Here is a 19142-nt window from a genome sequence, read left to right on the forward strand (position 1 = left end):
AACTTCTACCCAGTCCTCTAATACTGCACATGAGGATCAACTTCTACCCAGTTCTCTAATACTGCACATGAGGATCAACTTCTACCCAGTCCTCTGATACTGCACATAAGGGTCTGTAGTGACGCCTCAAGCATTGCGGTGCCTTAGACCGCTGCGCCACTCTACCTGCGCCACGCTGCGCCACTGAGGCCCTCTACCTACTCCTCTCCTACTATACACATGAGTGATCCACCAGTGAGAGGTACTCATATAAACAACTACCTCTGTGAAAGATGCCATGGTACATAAAAACATGTACGTGCACACACACACACACCAAATACATAAATACTGTTTCTGTGGTGCTCCTGGGGTGAACCACTGAAGAACCCACATTGATGTCACCGCAAAAAATCGGCCAGATAATAACTAAGACTAAAAAGATAACAACCCTTTGAACCTGAGTGATAACATTCCTCCCCTATAGAAACCTACAGGCTGTATCTCTGATCCTGTACGCAGAGAGACAGGAAGTCAGCACCAAAACAGGCTCCAGATAACAGGAAGTGAACCCCTGACACCCTCTGAAACCTCCCTATCCTCTTCTCTCCTCTGTCCTGCCCAGGCCAGTGACAGTCAACGGTGATTATTGTGCTTATTGTTTCAGAGGTTTTCCCCTTTATAGAAGACCTACCCAGGTGGTCCAGCCATGCAGGCCAGAGCAGTATCACTTACACCATGGTTTTCCCTCCATATTGGAAAAACATTCCCCCCCCCCCAATCCTGCCAGTTCCACTTAATAAATAGACTGGACTGATCCTTCATGTCAGGGGGGGGTGGGGGGAGACAATGAAAACAGCCCATGAACTTATATACTCCCCAACGGCTGGAGTACATTAGGCTACAATATGTTTTGGCCAGTGATGTAGTGGTAAAAAATAGGTGGGTAAACGCTGATCGCCATTCACAGTGAATAAAGTAAAGTTTCCTATACTTTCAATGCATTTTTCGGCATAGGTGTGTAAATGCTTGAGCAAAATAAAAAAAAGGGGCGTAAACTGTTTACCCTGATCTACACTAGTTTTGGCCTGAGTACTGGGGTTATGAGCCCCTAGCATATGTAACGCTTACATGGTGAGTAAGCTTACCTGAGACCTGAAGACCCCCAAACTAATGCCTCCTCAGGTTTAGCTCAGAGGCTAACACAGTCTTGTGGCAGACAACTTGGTTTCAAAATCCAGTGGGTCATATCAGCTGACACCTGCTTACAGTAGGACAATAGGACAATAGGACCTTGGGGACAAGACTGTCATTGCACCAGGTCAAGACAGGTGCCAGGAACCCAATACAATACCAACATAGACAGGAAACTATGACTCTCTTTGTTTGAGAGGACAAGGTTAGCTACACGGTCAGGTATTATTATGCAACAGGTATTATTATTTCTCCTAATCTGATTTGTTCTAAATACAATGGAAAAGCAGCATGTGGCAGGTTAGGCAAGATATGTATGTTAAGTTTTAGAATGAATGTCACACATTTTCCTGAGAGGAATCTCTCCTACTATTTCCTGAGTACTTTATTATTTTGCACTTTGGGTTTCGTCCCGCTTTTATATATATAGTGCTTTAATAAACTCAATAGTTCTAAACCTGGGACTGCCTCTTGCATACTCCTCTCTACACTTGTGACACAATGACCGACCCTAGAGAACAGGAAGCAGCAGGACATTCCGACCTCTCCGCTATAGGAGTGAAGCTCCACCACGACTCGTGCCTGGAGCACCTCGGGTTAGCCAAGGACGAGGTGCTCGGGACCGTACGCCAGCTGCAGGCTACACCATCAGCTTCCCAGCTCCCCGCGGTCGTTCCAGCCACCCCACCACCATCTACATCACCCGGTCAGATCAGAAACATTCACCTGCCCCTTCTGGAGCGGTTAGACGGGACCCCAGCTCACTGTAGGGGGTTTCTCCTGCAGTGTGACCTCCACCTTGCCCGTCATGCCGGGACGGCCTCCGAGAGGGACAAGGTGGCCTTGGTGATCTCGGTGCTGACAGGCTGGGCTCTGGAGTGGGCGCACACCATCTGGGAGAGGGAAGGTCCAGAAGTGCAGTCCTATGAGCGCTTCACCCAACTCTTCCGTGCCGTTTTCGACTAACCTACAGAGGGCCGAGAGGGAGGATAGCATCTCCTCCGTCTACGCCAGGGGTCCAGGACAGCGTCTGAGTACGCTCTGGATTTCCAGACGGTGGCTGTGTCCACAGGCTGGAACAACCAGGCCCTGTTTTCCGGAATGGACTACAGGCGGACGTCCAGACCTCACGCTGGACCAGCTCATCGCCATGGCTATCCGCCTGGATAATTTCCTGCGTGCCTATCGTCGCCCATTCGGGTCTCTCCCAGAAACCTCCAGCGAGACTGAGCCCATGGAGGTGGGCACGACGCACCTTCCCCAAGAGGAACGTCAACACCGCCGTCAAAAGGGTCTCTGCTCCTATTGCGGGGAGTCAGACTACCCCTGGGAAACCTGTCCCAGAAGGAGAATCAGACGAGGAAGCGACAGGCTGAGGAGCGCTCCTGCACCTTCACAGGTAGGCGTGGACATGCCTTGCTCCTCTCTATCCACCCAGCCCGTCCTCCTTCCTGTCACCTTCCCGGACTATCCTGGACCCCCACTGAGACCTGCCCTAGTGGACTCAGGTTATGCAGGCAATTTCCTAGACAGGTCAGTGGCCTTATCATTACACATTTCTCTAGTCCCTTTACAACCCCCTATCCCAGTCCATGGCCTAGACAACCGTCCCTTAGGAACAGGACTGGTGTGCCAGACCTCGATTCCCATTTCGGCTCACAGTTGCTCACAACCACCATGAATGCATCACTTTCCTCATCTTAGACTCTCCTGCAAACCCCGTAGTTTTAGGCTTCCCCTGGTTACAGTTGCATAACCCCAGGACACCGTGGACAGAGAGGAGGTTGTTGGGTTGGTCACAGGAGTGTCAGGGTAAGTGTCTCTCTGTCTATCTGTGCCACCTCCGTGGAAAGTCCGGACCAGGCCACTCACATCCCTATCCCGGAGGAATACCGGGACCTACAGGTGGCTTTTTCGAAGACTCATGCACCGTGCCTTCCCCCTCATCGCCCATGGGATTGCACTATCGACCTACTGCCTGATCTACCCTCCCGGGGGCACATCTACCCTCTCTCGCATGCAGAGACCGAAGCCATGGAGGTCTACGTTCAGGAGGCACTGGCCCAAGGATTCCTCCGTCCGTCCGTCCACCTCTCTGGCCTCCTCCAGATAATTTTTTTGTGAAGAAGAAGGACGCAGGTGTCCGCCCCTGTATGGATTACCGGACACTGATTAAGGCAAATGTTAAATTCAGTTATCCCCTGCCTCTCATACCCACTGTGATCGAACAGATGCACGGTGCTCAGTAGTTTACCAAATTGGATTTACACAGTGCCTACAACCTGGTGTGCATCAGAGAGGGGGATGAATGGAAGACCGCACCAGCACCGGGCACTATGGATACAGGATAATGCCCTATGGCTTGACAAAAGCACCCTATGGGTTTCAATCCTTTATTAACGAGGTGTTTAGAGACATGTTGGGTCGCTGTGTAGTGGTGTACATATACGACATCTTGATGTACTCCACTACACGCGAGCAACATGTCTCTCATGTCAGGTCCATTTTGGAGAGGCTGATAGGGCATCACCTGTACGCCAAGGCGGAGAAGTGCCTTTTCTTCCAGCAGGCAGTCTCCTTCCTGGGCTATCGGATATCCACGGCGGGAGTGGAGATGGAAGAGCAGAGGGTCAGTGCAGTACGGTCGTGGCCTGTTCCATCCAACATAAAGGTGGTACAGTGCTTCCTAGGTTTTGCCAACTATTTCAGGCGCATCATTAGGGGTTTCAGCACAGTGGGGGTTCTCACCTCCCTCCTGGGGAGGCCAACAAAGCCTTTTGTGCACTCAAGGAACGTTTTACGCTTGTTCTGGCTCATCCTGACCCGTCTCTGCCCTTCATCGTGGAGGTGGACGCCTCCGAGGTTGGAGTAGGGCCTGTTCTCTCCCAACGCACTGGATTGCCGCCTAAACTCCATCCATGCGCCTTCTACTCACGAAGCTGTCTCCCAAGGAGCGGGACGTGGGGGATCGTGAGTTGCTGGCCGTCAAGAAGGCGCTGAAAACATGGCAGCACAATTCCTTGTTTGATCGGACCACCGGAACCTAGAGTAGATTCGAGCAGCGAAGAGACTGAACCTGCGTCAGGCCAGTTGGGCCCTATTCTTCGCCAGGTTTGGCTTTACCCTCTCCTACCGGACGGGATCTAAGAACGTCAAGGTCGATACGTTGTCCCGGGTGCATGACACAGAGGATTGGAGGGAGAAAGTGAAAACCCATTATTCCCCTGTCCTGCATTGTTGCTCCTGTCGTGTGGAATGTGGACGCGGACATCTGTCGAGCCCTGCGACAGGAGCCCTCACCTGCCCACTGTCCCGAGGGGCGTACCTACGTTCCCTCTGATGTGCGGGACTGTCTCCTCGCCTGGGCACACACAGCACTTGTGTTGGGGCAGCCGGGTATAGCCCGTACTATTGACTGTCTCTCCGCTAAGTACTGGTGGGCCACCTTGGCCTGGGACATCTGGGTCTCCTCCTGCTCCACCTGCGCACAGAGCAATACACTGAGACACCTCCCCTATGGCAAACTCCACCCACTGCCGGTTCCACAATGACCCTGGTCCCATCTCTCCATGGACTTTGTCACAGACCTTCCCCCCCTCGGATGGTCACACCACCATCCTGGTCGTTGTGGACCAGTTTTCCAAAGCCTGTCGTTTGATACTTCTGCCTGGTCTCCCTACGGCCATGCAGACCGCAGAGGCGGTGAGTATAAGAGAACTGATATGGCAGGCGAAAACCTGAGGAAAATCCATCCAGGAAGTGTCATTCTTGTGTTTTTCCATTGAAAGCCTATCCACCATATAAATGGATGGGACCTAGGTTGCAGTTCCTATGGCTTCCACTAGATGTCAACAGTCTTTAGACATTGTTTCAGGCTTTTATTCTGAAAAATTAGTAAGAATGACAACATTATCTGAGTGGTCGGTCGAATGAACCTGAGCTTTTTGCGCGCACGACCGGGAGCGCGTCCTCCGTTCTTTTTCCTTTGTATTGAATACGCTATTGTCTGGTTGAAATATTATTGATTATAAAGACAATAGACAACATGAGAATTAATAAAAAACATCGTTTGACATGTTTCGACGAACTTTACCTGTACTATTTGGATCTATTCGTCTGCCTGCTGTGACTGCCTTTGAGCCATTGGATTACTGAACAAAACACGCCAACAAAACTGAGTGTTTTGGATATAAAGAGGGACTTTATCGAACAAAACAAACATTTATTGTGTAACATAGAGTGTTGTGAGTGCAACCTTATGAAGATCATCAAAGGTAAGTGATAAATTTTATTGCTATTTCTGACTTTCGTGACTAATCTACTTGTCTGGAAAATGTTTGTATGCTTTTGTAAGCGGGGCGCTGTCCTCAGATAATCGCATGGTATGCTTTTGCCGTAAAGCCTTTTTGAAATCTGACACAACAGCTGGATTAACAAGAAGTTAATCTTTAAGACGATGTATAACACTTGTATATTTTATGAATGTTTATTTTGAATATTTCTGTATTTTGAATTTGGCGCTCTGCAATTTCACCGGATGTTGGCCAGGTGCTACCCTAGAGAGATTTTTAACAGTTTGGCTGTTCCTCACCCAGTTTTATTCCTCCTACACAGCTGTTTCTGTTTCAGTTAATGATTGTGTTTCAACCTACATATTGAATTGATGATCAGTAGCACCTGTTTGGTATAATTGTTTAATCATCCACCTGAATATATGCCAACAAAATCCCTGACTTTGTGCAAGTGTACCTAGAAGAATTGATGCTGTTAAGAAGGCAAAGGGTGGACACACAAAATATGGATTTTATTTAGATTTTTCTTCTGTTCACTCACTTTAGTTAATTGATAAATATAATCTAACATGTCTATTTTTGAAAGCATTCTTACTTTACAGCATTTTTTCACACCTGCCTAAACCTTTTGCACAGTACTATATATATATATATATATATATATATATATATATATATAGTGCTTTAATAAACTCAGTAGTTCTAAACCTGCAACTACCTCCTGCCTACTCCTCTCTACACTTGTAACAATGAAGTTCTCCATGAGGTCAATACATCTATTTTGGAATCGGAATCAGATTCAGAATTCTTTCACATCTACTGTTCTGCATATTTTTGACCATGCTGTTTATACTGAATGTACTAACCTTTTGTGTGGATTCTTGAAGAAGAGTCCGAGACAAACGGTCCCCTTCAGGCCTGGTTACACACGTCTTCTATTCAGGATCTGTAGAGGGAACAGAGATTATGCATAATAGAGAATAACACACAAACACATACATGCACACATACACACCAAGTGAACAACCTGCTTAAATCATAAAACCACAGCATCTCCAGAGAGACCACTGGTTAACCAGCCAGGAGCTCTGTCAGTTTTGGCTCTCAGACAAAATGTTATGGTATTTTCCACCCAACCTGAGGAGTCTGAGCAGAAGGTTTAAGAGGGAGCCATGTCACCTGGAGAGATAGGGAAACTGTTCAACAGCGTGTACTGTCTAATAAAATCTACATCTGCACTACGCATCATGTATCCAAGATGGCGTAGCAGTCGGACGTCTGTTTTTGTTTTGTCCCGTCCATTCCCGTGTATATATAGCATATATTTCGTACATATCTTTAATCTCAATTTCCATCTACGGACTGAGCATACTCTCCTGCAACCCGCCTCACCCAATATGGTACGGATCTGCTATTTTTTATACTTTAGAACCGGATCCCTCATCAGAAGCTAGCCAGCTAACTAGCCACTGCTAGAGGTCATCATCGTTAACTCGGACATCAGCCAGCCTCAGCCCAGGCAATTCCTGCCAGTCTGAGCAGCACGATATCAACCCAGAGCATATCGGACTGCTTTTTCTCTACCACATCTCCGGATACCTACTGCAAGCTCTGAACCTTTACACCGGATCTAGCTAGATGCTATCCGAGTGGCTACTCCTGGCTAACGTCTCAGTCCCGAAGCAAGCACCAGTTAGCCTGGAGCTAGCCTCGAGCTAGGCCCATCTCCCGGCTAACCGAAGAGGTCAATCAGCCAATTCCCTAATGTCAATATGCCTTGTCTATTGCTGTTTTGGTTAGTGACTGTAGAGCCTCCAGCCCTGCCCAATATGCCTTAAATAGCCCTTTTGTTCCACCCCCCACACATGCGGTGACCTCACCTGGCTTAATTGGTGCCTCTCGAGTCAAAATCTCTCTCATCGTCACTCAATGCCTAGGTTTACCTCCACTGTACTCACATCCTACCATACCCTTGTTTGTATATTATGCCTTGAATCTATTCTTCCGCGCCCAGAAATCTGCTCCTCTGTTCCAAACGCACTAGACGACCAGTTCTTAGCCTTAGCCTTTAGCCGTTACTCTAGTGATGTAAAGGTTAACCCAGGCCCTGCAGCCCCCTGCACCACTCCCATTCCCCAGGCGCTCTCATTTGTTGACTTCTGTAACCGTAAAAGCCTTGGTTTCATGCATGTTAACATTAGAAGCCTCCTCCCTAAGTTTGTTTTGTTCACTGCTTTAGCACACTCCGCCAACCCGGATGTCCTAGCCGTGTCTGAATCCTGGCTTAGGAAGGCCACCAAAAATCCTGCAATTTCCATCCCTAACTATAACATTTTCCGACAAGATAGAACTGCCAAAGGAGGCAGAGTTGCAATCTACTGCAGAGATAGCCTGCAGAGTTCTGTAATACTATCCAGGTCTGTTCCCAAATAATTCAAGCTTCTACTTTTAAAAATGCACCTTTCCAGAAACAAGTCTCTCAACGTTGCCACTTGTTATAGACCCCATTCAGCCCCCAGCTGTGCCTTGGACACCATATGTGAATTGATTGCCCCCATCTATCTCCAGAGTTTGTACTGTTAGGTGACCTAAACTGGGACATGCTTAACACCCCGGCCATCCTACAATCTAAGCTTGATGCCCTCAATCTCACATAAATTATCAAGGAATTTACCAGGTACAACCCCAAATCCGTAACCATGGGCACGCTCTTAGATTTCATCCTGAACAACCTGCCCTCCAAATACACCTCTGTTGTCTTCAACCAGAATCTCAGCGATCACTGCCTCATTGCCTGCGTGCGTAATGGGTCAGCGGTCTGAAGACCACCCCTCATCACTGTCAAACGCTCCGTAAAACACTTCAGCGAGCAGGCCTTTCTAATCGACCTGGTCCAGGTATCCTGGAAGGATATTGACCTCATCCCGTCAGTAGAGGATGCCTGGTTGCTCTTTAAAAGTGCTTCCCTCACCATCTTAAATAAGCATGCCCTATTCAAAAAATTTAGAACTAAGAACAGATATAGCCCATGGTTCACCCCAGACTTAACTGCCCTTGACCAGCACAAAAACATCCTGTGGCGTTCTGCATTAGCATCGAACGAATAGCCCCCGCGATATGCAACTTTTCAGGGAAGTCAGGAACCAATATACTCAGTCAGTTAGGAAAGCTAAGGTTAGCTTTTTCAAACAGAAATTTGCATCCTGTAGCACTATTTCCAAAAGGTTTTGGGACACTAAAGTCCATGGAGAATAAGAGCACCTCCTCCCAGCTGCCCACTGCACTGAGACTAGGAAACACTATCACCACCGATAAATCTACAATAATCGCTAATTTCAATAAGCATTTTTCTATGGCTGGCCATGATTTCCACCTGGCTACCCCTACCCCGGTCAAGAGCTCAGCACCCCCTGCAGCAACTGTCCCCCCCCCCCCCCCCCCCCCCGCTTCTCCTTCACCCAAATCCAGACAGCTGATGTTCTGAAAGAGCGGCAAAATCTGGATCCCTACAAATCAGCTGGGCTAGACAATCTGGACCCTCTTTTTCTAAAATGATCCGCCAAAATTGTTGCTACCCCTATTACTAGCCTATTCAACCTCTCTTTTGTATCGTCTGAGATCCCCAAAGATTGGAAAGCTGCCGCGGTCATCCCCCTCTTCAAAGGGGGAGACACTCTAGACCCAAACTGTTATAGACCTATATCCATCCTGCCCTGCCTTTCAAAAATCTTCGAAAGCCAAGTTAACAAACAGATCACCGACCATTTCGAATCCCACCGTACTTTCTCCACTATGCAATCTGGTTTCCGAGCTGGTCATGGGTGCACCTCAGCCATGCTCAAGGTCCGAAACGATATCTTAACCGGCATCGATAAAAGACAGTACTGTGCAAACGTCTTCATCGACCTGGCCAAGGTCATTCGACTCTGTCAATCACCGCATTCTTATTAGCAGACTCAATAGCCTTGACTTCTCAAATGACTGCCTCACCTGGTTCACCAACTACTTCTCAGATAGAGTTAAGTGTGTCAAATCGGAGGGCCTGTTGTCTGGACCTCTGGCCTGTTGTCTGGACCTCTGGCAGTCTCAGGTAGGAGACCTGAGCCAATTCCCCGTGCTTACCGTGGCGAGAGAGTGACCGGGCAGGCACCGTGTTATGCGGTGAAGCGCACAGTGTCCCCAGTGCGCACTCATAGCCCGGTGCGCTACATCGCAGCTCCTCACATCGGCCAGGCTAGAGTGGGCATCGAGCCAGGAGGGATGATATCGGCTCAGCGCATCTGGCCTCCAGTGCGTCTCCTCGGCCCGGGTTATACTGCACCAGCCCTACGCACGGTGTCCCCAGTTCGCCAGCACAGCCCAGTGCGGCCTGTTCCAACTCCCCGCACTTTCCGGGCTACAGGGGGTATCCAGCCAGGACGAGTTGTGCTAGCTCTGCGCTTGAGACCGCCAGTGCGCCTCCACGGCCCAGTGTATCCGGTGCCTCGGCTAAGGAAGAGGCCTCCTGCATGTCTCCCCAGCCTGGTGAGTCCTGTGCCTGTGCTAAGCCCTAACACTCCTGCATGTCTCCCCAGCCTGGTGAGTCCTGTGCCTGCTGCCAGAGCCAGGCCTCCTGTGTGTCTCTCCACTCCAGTGATGATCCATGGCAAGAAGCCTCCAGTGGTGATCCATGGCACGAAGCCTCCAGTGATGATCCATGCAGGAAGCCTCCAGTGATGATCCATTGCACGAAGCCTCCAGTGATGATCCATGGCACGAAGCCTCCAGTAATGATCCATGGCACGAAACCTCCAGTGATGATCCATGGCAAGAAGCCTCCAGTGATGATCCCATGGCCAAGAAGCCTCCAGTGAATGATCCTATAGCACGAAACCTCCAGCTGATGATCCAGTGGCAAGAAGCCTCCAGTGATGATCCATGGCACGAAGCCTCCAGTGATGATCCATGGCACGAAGCCTCCAGTGAATGATCCATGGCACAAAGCCTCCAGTGATGATCCATGGCACGAAGCCTCCAGTGATGATCCATGGCAAGAAGCCTCAGTGATGATCCATGGCACGAAGCCTCCAGTGATGATCCATGGCAAGAAAGCCTCCAGTTATGATCCATGGCAAAAAGCCTCCAGTGATGATCCATGGCACGAAGCCTCCAGTGAGGATCCATGGCACGAAGCCTCCAGTGATGATCCATGGCACGAAGCCTCCAGTGATGATCCATGGCAAAAAGCCTCCAGTGATGATCCATGGCAAAAGCCTCCAGTGATGATCCATGGCACGAAGCCTCCAGTGATGATCCATGGCACGAAGCTCCAGTGATGATCCATGGCAAGAAGCCTCCAGTGATGATCCATGGCAAGAAGCCTCCAGTGATGATCGGTGGCACGAAACCTCCAGTGAGGAGTTATGGCACGAGGCCTCCAACGAAGGCCGTCAGTCCGGAGCCTCCAGCGACGCCCTCTAGTCTGGGCCTCCAGCGACACCCTCTAGTCCGGAGCCTCCAGCGTCGCCCTCTATTCCGGAGCCTCCAGAGTCTCCCTCCTGTCCAGAGCTGCCAGAGTCTCCCTCCTGTCCGGAGCTGCCAGTCTCCCTCCTGTCCGGAGCTGCCAGAGTCCCTCCTGTCCGGAGCTGCCAGAGTCGCCCTCCTGTCCGGAGCTGCCAGAGTCGACCTCCTGTCCGGAGCTGCAGAGTCACCCTCCTGTCCGGAGCTGACAGAGTCGCCCTCCTGTCGGGAGCTGCCAGAGTCGCCCTCAGCTGTCCGGTAACCGCTGCGAGGGTCCCCAGTCCGGGGTCGGCGGCGAGGGTCCCCGCTCTAGAGGCGCCACCTAAATGGGCCAAGCCAGAGGTGGAGCGGGGTCTACGTTCCGCACCAGAGCCGCCACCGCGGTGAAATGCCCACCCAGACTCTCCCCTATAGGTTCAGGTTTTTGCGGCCGTAGTCCGCACCTTTGGGGGTTCCTTTTTTATGTCTCTATTTTGGTTTGGTCAGGGCGTGAGTTGGGGTGGGCATTCTATGTTTTGTTCTATGTTGTCCTTTTCTATGTGTTTGGCCGGGTGTGGTTCTCAATCAGAGGCAGCTGTCTATCCTTGTCTCTGATTGAGAACCATCCTTAGGTAGCCTGTTCCCACCTGTGTTTGTGGGTAGTTGTTTTCTGTTTTGTGTGTCTTCTTCACCTTACAGAACTGTTTTGTTTTTTCATTCTTGCTCTTTGTTATTTTGTTCAGTGTTCAGGTTATTTATTCTATTCAAATATGAACACTTACAACGCTGCAGCTTGGTCCTCTCCTTCCATCAGCCGTTACAGCCTTTCCTTCTAGTTCTCTGCTGCCAATGACTGGAACAAATTGCAAAAATCACTGAAGCTGGAGTCTTATATCTCCTTATCTAAATTTAACCATCAGCCGTCAGAGCAGCTTACCGATCACTGTACCTGTACACAGCCAATCTGTAAATAGCACACCCAACTACCTCATCCCCATATTGTTATTTATTCTCTTGCTCTTTTGCACCCCAGTATCTCTACTTGCGCATCATCATCTGCACATCTTTCACTCCAGTGTTAATGCTAATGCTAAATTGTAATTATTTTTCCTCTATTGCCTATTTATTGCCTTACCTCCCTACTCTTCTACATTTGCACACACTGTACATAGATTTTTCTATTGTGTTATTGACTGTACGTCTGTTTATATGTAACTCTGTGTTGTTGTTGTTGTCGCACTGCTTTGCTTTATCTTGGCAATGTCGCAGTTGTAAATGAGAACTTGTTATCAACTGGCCTACCTGGTTAAATAAAGGTGAATTAAAAATAAAAATGTCCTTATTTACCCTATTCAGCAGCAAGATTGTGTAATATAGGTTATGCTAGAAATATTAGCGTAGGGTTATGCACGGGAAGTTTGTGGACTGTGTGTGTTCTCAGCATTAGCTCTACTGTTCGGGGGAGAAGGACTAGATTAGAAGGAGGAATCCTTGGGGTTGTTTCAAGGGTTGCTCTGCACTTTTAGGTTGTTCGCACACCTTAGTTCCAGATGCACAGAGTAAAAAATCATTAAAAAATCCAGGGAGATGTATATCTTCACTAACACAGTGTTTCCGTCTTCTTTTTCAGGTTGGTGGTGAAACAGGGGGATGAATAGCTAGCTGCATTAATAGCTTCCTCCACTGTCTGAATGTGAAGACATTACCAATAAACTCTGTTAAGGGCTGGTTCAATAACCTCTGCCTAACATCTGACTTAAGAGATCACTTCTGTATTCGTTCATCAGGTATAGAATGGAAGATCACTTTACTTAATAGGCAGTTCAATGATCAATACCCTGCAATAAATGTCTTACTGGCTACAGTATATCATGATCTCAGCTTCCTGAGGAAAAGGAACAACTCACAAATACATGTTTTTCTAGAGTTCTTTTTTTGTGATCCAGCTGCTCTGGTGATAACATCTGACCAACAACAGCTCTCAGCCAATCAGATCTCCTTTCCCTCTGGGTTATCAAAGTTACCAGAGGTTCTCACCAGCTATCAGGTGGATCACATGACACCTGCTGGGCGCTGGGCTTCTAGAACACCCTCTCACCACTTTCAGTTTGAAAATAAAGTGCAATGCACCCCTTAAACTCAGATTTACTGAAGCAAAGTAAGGTCAGTTTCCTAGACAATCCTCATCAGTCCTTCAACAACCCTACTGGCACCACCTCCACCCATAGTCCTGTATGCCAAGAAGAGTGGGAGACGTCATGTTCTTACCATCATATTGTAATGTCCAGTCAGCTGGGCTGATACAGTTATGACGTTCAGCAATTCAGGGTGGGTTTGGCAGGGTGTATACACACACACTTCACACGTCCGCTCTGAAGGCATTCTAGGTTTCCTTTGTGTGTGTGTGTGCATTAGGGCTGTCCCTGACTAAAAAATATCTTTAAAAAAAGAGTTGTCTGTTCTTTCAATCAATCGGTTGGTCAAAATGTTAAAACGTGTATTTTTCCATATATAGACACATCCTATGTGTTTTAATCAAATCAAATATATCCACTGAGCTTGTCTGATGCTTTTAAGCAAACTGTTTGATGAAATAATTAAGACACACAAATGAGTAGAGGGAGTCCGACCGCAATTGATTTGATTGTGCCGGGCCAGGCTCAGACTTGCTGCGCTGTGTTAAAAAAAAAGGCGGTGAGTGACTGTGTGACTAGCATCCGTTGTCTCGCTCTCCTCCCTGCTGCAGCGACCACCAGAGAACATTAACAGTGTGCTTCGTGCTGTCCGTGTTGCTGAAGCTGCAACATAACTTCAGCCATTTCAGACGGAAAAGTTATGTTACTCAAATCTCTCATTTGTTTAGGGAAAAAATTCCCTGTTCCCTCAACCCTTGCTCTCTTAACGTGACACATGTATGCATCACATGCACCTGACCAACAGGGCCTGACCTATAGCATATCATAATCACATCAATACATTTGCTATAACAAACTCTGAACACGGTAACACATGACAGCAAAATGGATACAGAGGACGTGAAAAATAAACTTGAAACTGGGTAATATTTACTGTTTGCACAGGAGGTAAAGGGGAAGTCAGATGTGTGGAATAAATTACTGGAGACAAAGAAGGTATGGAGCAAGCGCTACGTGCATATTACAGTGCATTCGGAAAGTATTCAGACCACTTTACTTTTTCCACATTGTGTTCCGTTACAGCCTTATTCTAAAATGGATTAAATCGTCCCCCCCCCTCAATCTACACACAATACAGCATAATTACAAAGCAAAAACACATATTATTATTTTTTTGCAAATTTGTAAAAAATTAAAAACTAAATTATCACATTTACATAAGTATTCAGACCCTTTACTCAGTACTTTGTTGAAGCACCTTCAGTAGCGGTTACAGCCTCGGCTTCTTGGGTATGACGCTACAAGCTTGGCAAACCTGTATTTGGGGAGTTTCTTCCATTGTCCTCTGCAGATCCTCTCAAGCTCTGTCAGGTTGGATGGGGAGCATTGCCGCACAGCTATATTCATGTCTCTCCAGAGATGATCAATTGGGTTCAAGTCTGGGCTCTGGCTGGGCCACTCAAGGACATTCAGTGACTTGTCCCGAAGTCACTCCTGAGTTGTCTTGGATGTGTGATTAGGGTCGTTGGAAGGTGAACCTTCGCCCCAGTCTGAGGTCCTAAGTGCTCTGGAGCAGGTTTTCATCAAGGATCTCTGTACTTTGCTCTGTTCATCTTTCCCTCGATTCTGACTAGTCTTCCAGTCCCTGCCGCTGAAAAACATTTCCACAGCAAGATGCTGCCACCACCATGCTTCACCATAGAGATGGTGCTAGGTTTCCTCCAGACGTGACGCTTGGCATTCAGGCAAAATAGTTGAATCTTGGTTTCATCAAACCAGAGAATCTTGTTTCTCATGGTCTGCGTCTTTTAGGTGCCTTTTGGTGAACTCCAAGTGGGCTGTCATGTGCCTTTTACTGAGGAGTGGCTTCCGTCTGGCCACTCTGCCATAAAGGCCTGATTGGTGGAGTGCTGCAGAGATGGTTGTCCTTCTGGAAGGTTCTCCCATCTACACAGAGGATCTATTGGTCACCTCCCTGACCAAGGCCCTTCTCCCCCGATCGCTCAGTTTGGCCGGGCGGCCAGCTCTAGGAAGTCTTGGTGGTTCCAAACTTCTTCATTTAAGAATAATGGAGGCCACTGGGGACCTTCAATGCATCAGACATTTCTTGGTACCCTTCCCCAGATCTGTGCCTCGACACAATTCTGTCTCGGAGCGCTACGGACAATTCCTTCGATCTCATGGCTTGGTTTTTGCTCTGACATGGACTATCAACTGTGGGACCTTATATAGACAGGTGTGTGCCTTTCCAAATCATGTCTAATCAATTGAATTTACCACAGGTGGACACCAATCAAGTTGTAGAAACATCTAAAGGATGAACAAATGGAAACAGGATGCACCTGAACTCAATTTCAAGTCTTATAGCAAAGGGTCTGAAGACTTATGTAAATAATGTATTTAAGTTTTTTCGTTTTAATACATATCCCAAAAAAATCTAAAAACCTGTACTGCTTTGTCATTATAGGGTATTGTGTGTAGATTGATGAGGATTTTTTTGTATTTAATCAATTTGAGAATAATTCTGTAACGTAACAAAAAGTCAAGGGGTCTGAATATTTTCCCGAATGCACTGTATGTGTGCCAAACAGGTGCTGTTAGATTACAATATAATTGTTCTGACCATTTTGAACAATGTAAACAACACTAAATAAATGATAAGCGTATTTCTTTTTTTTGTAAAGTCTTTATTACAGCAAAGATTAACAGTCACATTCATAAGTGAATGCAATTTCCGAAATGGAACGTTTTAGGCCTATTTATTGTTTACGCTAATTATTCAATGTTCGCTTTATTTTATTTTAAAACTAAAATGATTGCATTTCACATCATGAATGACTCCTATGCTGTGTGATGACATGAACAAATAAATTATTGATTGATACAGTAGCCTATATAAGTATTGAAATATAAGAATGAGGGAGTTTACGGCATCAGTGGCGTGTATTCATGGATACCAAGGGAAGCCAGGCTTCCCCCAATTTTTTTTGTAAGGATTTTAAAAAATAAATAGAAATGTTTTTGTCTCTCTGTGTTTATCGTTTTCCTTCAATTCGCAAGAGGCTGAATGTATCTCACCTGAGAAAGCACCCGAATGAGCGAAACAGCGCCCCTCTGTCTCTCTACGTGTAGACCATCTATCTGATGCTGTCTAGTACAAAGAAGAATGACATTGTTGCCGCCCGTAGCATTGAACGCAAGGGAAGCCAGCGAGCATTTTGGCCTCCCTTCACAAAAAAGTATAAAACATTTGCCAATCAGCGTTGAGCTAAACTGTGAATGGTCCTGGCGCACCAAAATAAAGTGTCAAGGGAAGCCAGATTGGATTTAGCTTCCCTTGACAAATTGCATTGAGAGCATACGTCATTGACAGAAATGACTTGAATTGTTGCATCTCGTTGTGTTGTTGTCTTCCAGTGGCTAGCTAGCTAAAATTGGCCCTTTCCTAAATTAGCCATCGATGGAGATAGGGATTTGGACTTGTGGTTTAACTTAATTCGCTGTGCTGGCCAATGATTACAACATCGATGCTGATCGAACCATTAATTAATATGTTGTGCCCCTGGCCTGAGAGGATGGAAGTTCAGTATGTAGCTAGATGTAGAAGGCTAATGTTAACTAGCTATCATTGCCCATGAAGTTAGGCTAGCGAGCAAGCATTTTAGCCAGGTAGCCTAGGACAACAAAAAATAAAAGCGTGTACTGTATGACAGAGGGATAGACCGTTTCGTCAAATATGGAAGAGAGGAGGATGGCATTGGTGTTTCTCTACAAGTAGGGTGAGTCAACATGTTTTTCTACTTGCACGAACACGCGCACACACGCACGCACACACGCACACACATAAATCAGAATCATGGACAGCCACATCATATTTACATTATGTTGATTGGACTAAATTGTTTGTGGTATCTTTTAGTTGTCGCTGTATTAGACTAAAGCAGAGATGATTTGATGATGTTGAAGTTGACATGGTGCTGAAATAGTGGACGCAGCTCACGTTTTCTTTGTGACTTGAGGTTAACTCACCGTTGTTCTAAATCAATAGTTGTTTAGTGGTCCAAACATGTCGGAAACATTAACTTGCTTGAACATGCTGTAGGTCATGTAACTCGCTGTTACATGCAATATGCTTTGTGGACTTCAACGGTCGGAGGTTGCTATCCATTTTTGTGATAAAACTGTAAGGACTGACGCTGGAGTAGAGAAGCAGATACGGGGAGTCAACATTTAATAAGGAACAGACATGGAACAAGACAGGAACAGCGTCAGCACATGTGTAACACAACGACATACGCAATTAATGCAGAAGCGGGAACAGAGCTGGGGAACAGACAGATATAGGGAAGGAAATAACACAGGTGATTGAGTCCAGGTGAGTGCAATGAATTGCTGATGCGCGTGACGAGGGAAGCAGGTGTGCGTAATGATGGTGGCAGGAGTGCGTAATGCAGGGCAGCCTGGCGCTCTCGAGCACCAGGGAGGGAGAGAGCGTGATAGTACCCCCCCTCTAGGGGCGCCACCCGGTGTCTCACCTGGACTAGCCTGACGGGCCGGCCGAGGCATGTGCGCTGGACAAGCTGGCTGGGGTGTAGAAGCCCAACGAACCAGCAGAGGCATAGGAACCTGGCGAACCGGCTGAGGCGTGGGAGCCTGACGATCTGGTTGAGGCGTGACAGCCTGATGATCCCACTGGGACGTGGGAGCCTGATGAGCCGGCTGAGGCGTAGACGCCTGGCGACCCGGCTGAGCAGTAAAACCCTGACGATACAGCAGAGGCCTGATGTGGGATGGGCGCCTGCCGAGCCAACCGGGGCAAGGAATTTCTCGAGCCAGCTAGGGTGTGGAAGCCAACTAAGGCACCCCCGGTTCCATCGGCGGCGGCCCCCGGACCTGACGTCACCACCAACCGAAAAGCCAGCATTCTGTGAGCACCAACGCTGGAGTAGAGAAGCAGGTATGGGGAGTCAACATTTAATAAGGAACAGACATGGAACAAGACAGGAACAGCGTCAGCACACGGGTAACACAACGACATACGACAATTAATGCAGAAGCGGGGAACAGAGCTGGGGAACAGACAGATATAGGGAAGGAAATAATACAGGTGATTGAGTCCAGGTGAGTGCAATGAATCACTGATGCGTGTGACAAGGGAAGCAGGTGTGCGTAATGCAGGGCTGCCTGTCGCCCTGGAGCGCCAGGAAGGGAGAGCGGGAGCAGGCATGACAAAAACAAAGGTGTGGTTGAATTGGTATTTCTTATTCTTATCGTCTTGGCCCTTAGGCCTATATATCATGGTTGCAAGGCATATGAATTAACAAATTATAGAGCAAACAACTCAATTATCACAACACATAGGTTGTTGTATGGATTCTTTGGGTGGGGGGGCTTCGCTCCCCAATGATTTTACCCACGCACCGCTACTGTACGGTATTAAGACTAAACAGGATGCGCTCTTAGGCCTACTGTCACGCCCTGACCTTAGAGATCCTTATTTATTCTCTATGTTTGGTTAGGTCAGGGTGTGACTCGGGTGGGAAAATCTATGTTTTCTATTTCTTTGTTGTTTTGCCGTGTGTGTGGTTCCCAATCAGAGGCAGCTGTCTATCGTTGTCCCTGATTGGGGATCATATATAAGTTGTCATTTTCCGTTTGGGTTTTGTGGGGTGTTGTTTTCTGATTAGGTTGTTTCCCTGACAGAACTGTGCGCTTTCGTTTTCTCCTTTTGTCATTTTGTTTGAGTGTTTTTGTGAACATTAAATTATGAACACTTTCCATGCTGCGCTTTAGTCTCATTCCGACGACGAACGTTACACCTACAGCTCGATGGTGGTTATACAAGGCTGCTATACTAAGCCTACTAAGGATAATGACATTACCTATTATTATATTCATGATGATAATAATAATAATAACAATAAGATTAGTATTAGAATTTTTCTGAACATTTGGAACAGTGTAAGCAACACTAAATAAATGATAACTAATACCAGAGAGGCTGGTCAAACGAAAAAAAGTGTACTGCCTTTATTACAACATAGAAAAGATTAAAAACAGACGA

General features: G+C 47.3%; 1 protein-coding gene across 2 annotated transcripts in view; it reads right to left on the reverse strand.

The window, feature by feature from the left end:
• Positions 1 to 19142, reverse strand: part of LOC111961761 (LHFPL tetraspan subfamily member 2a protein-like) — a 78077-nt gene that overhangs the window by 33272 nt on the left and 25663 nt on the right. For both annotated transcript variants that reach the window (XM_023984281.2, XM_070442733.1), the window contains one exon: positions 6332 to 6411. The gene's annotated coding sequence lies outside the window, so the exon portion shown is untranslated. The remainder of the gene's footprint in view (positions 1 to 6331; positions 6412 to 19142) is intronic.

Source organism: Salvelinus sp. IW2-2015, linkage group LG4q.1:29 (genome assembly GCF_002910315.2).
Source record: "Salvelinus sp. IW2-2015 linkage group LG4q.1:29, ASM291031v2, whole genome shotgun sequence".
NCBI classification, from domain to species: Eukaryota; Metazoa; Chordata; class Actinopteri; order Salmoniformes; family Salmonidae; genus Salvelinus; species Salvelinus sp. IW2-2015.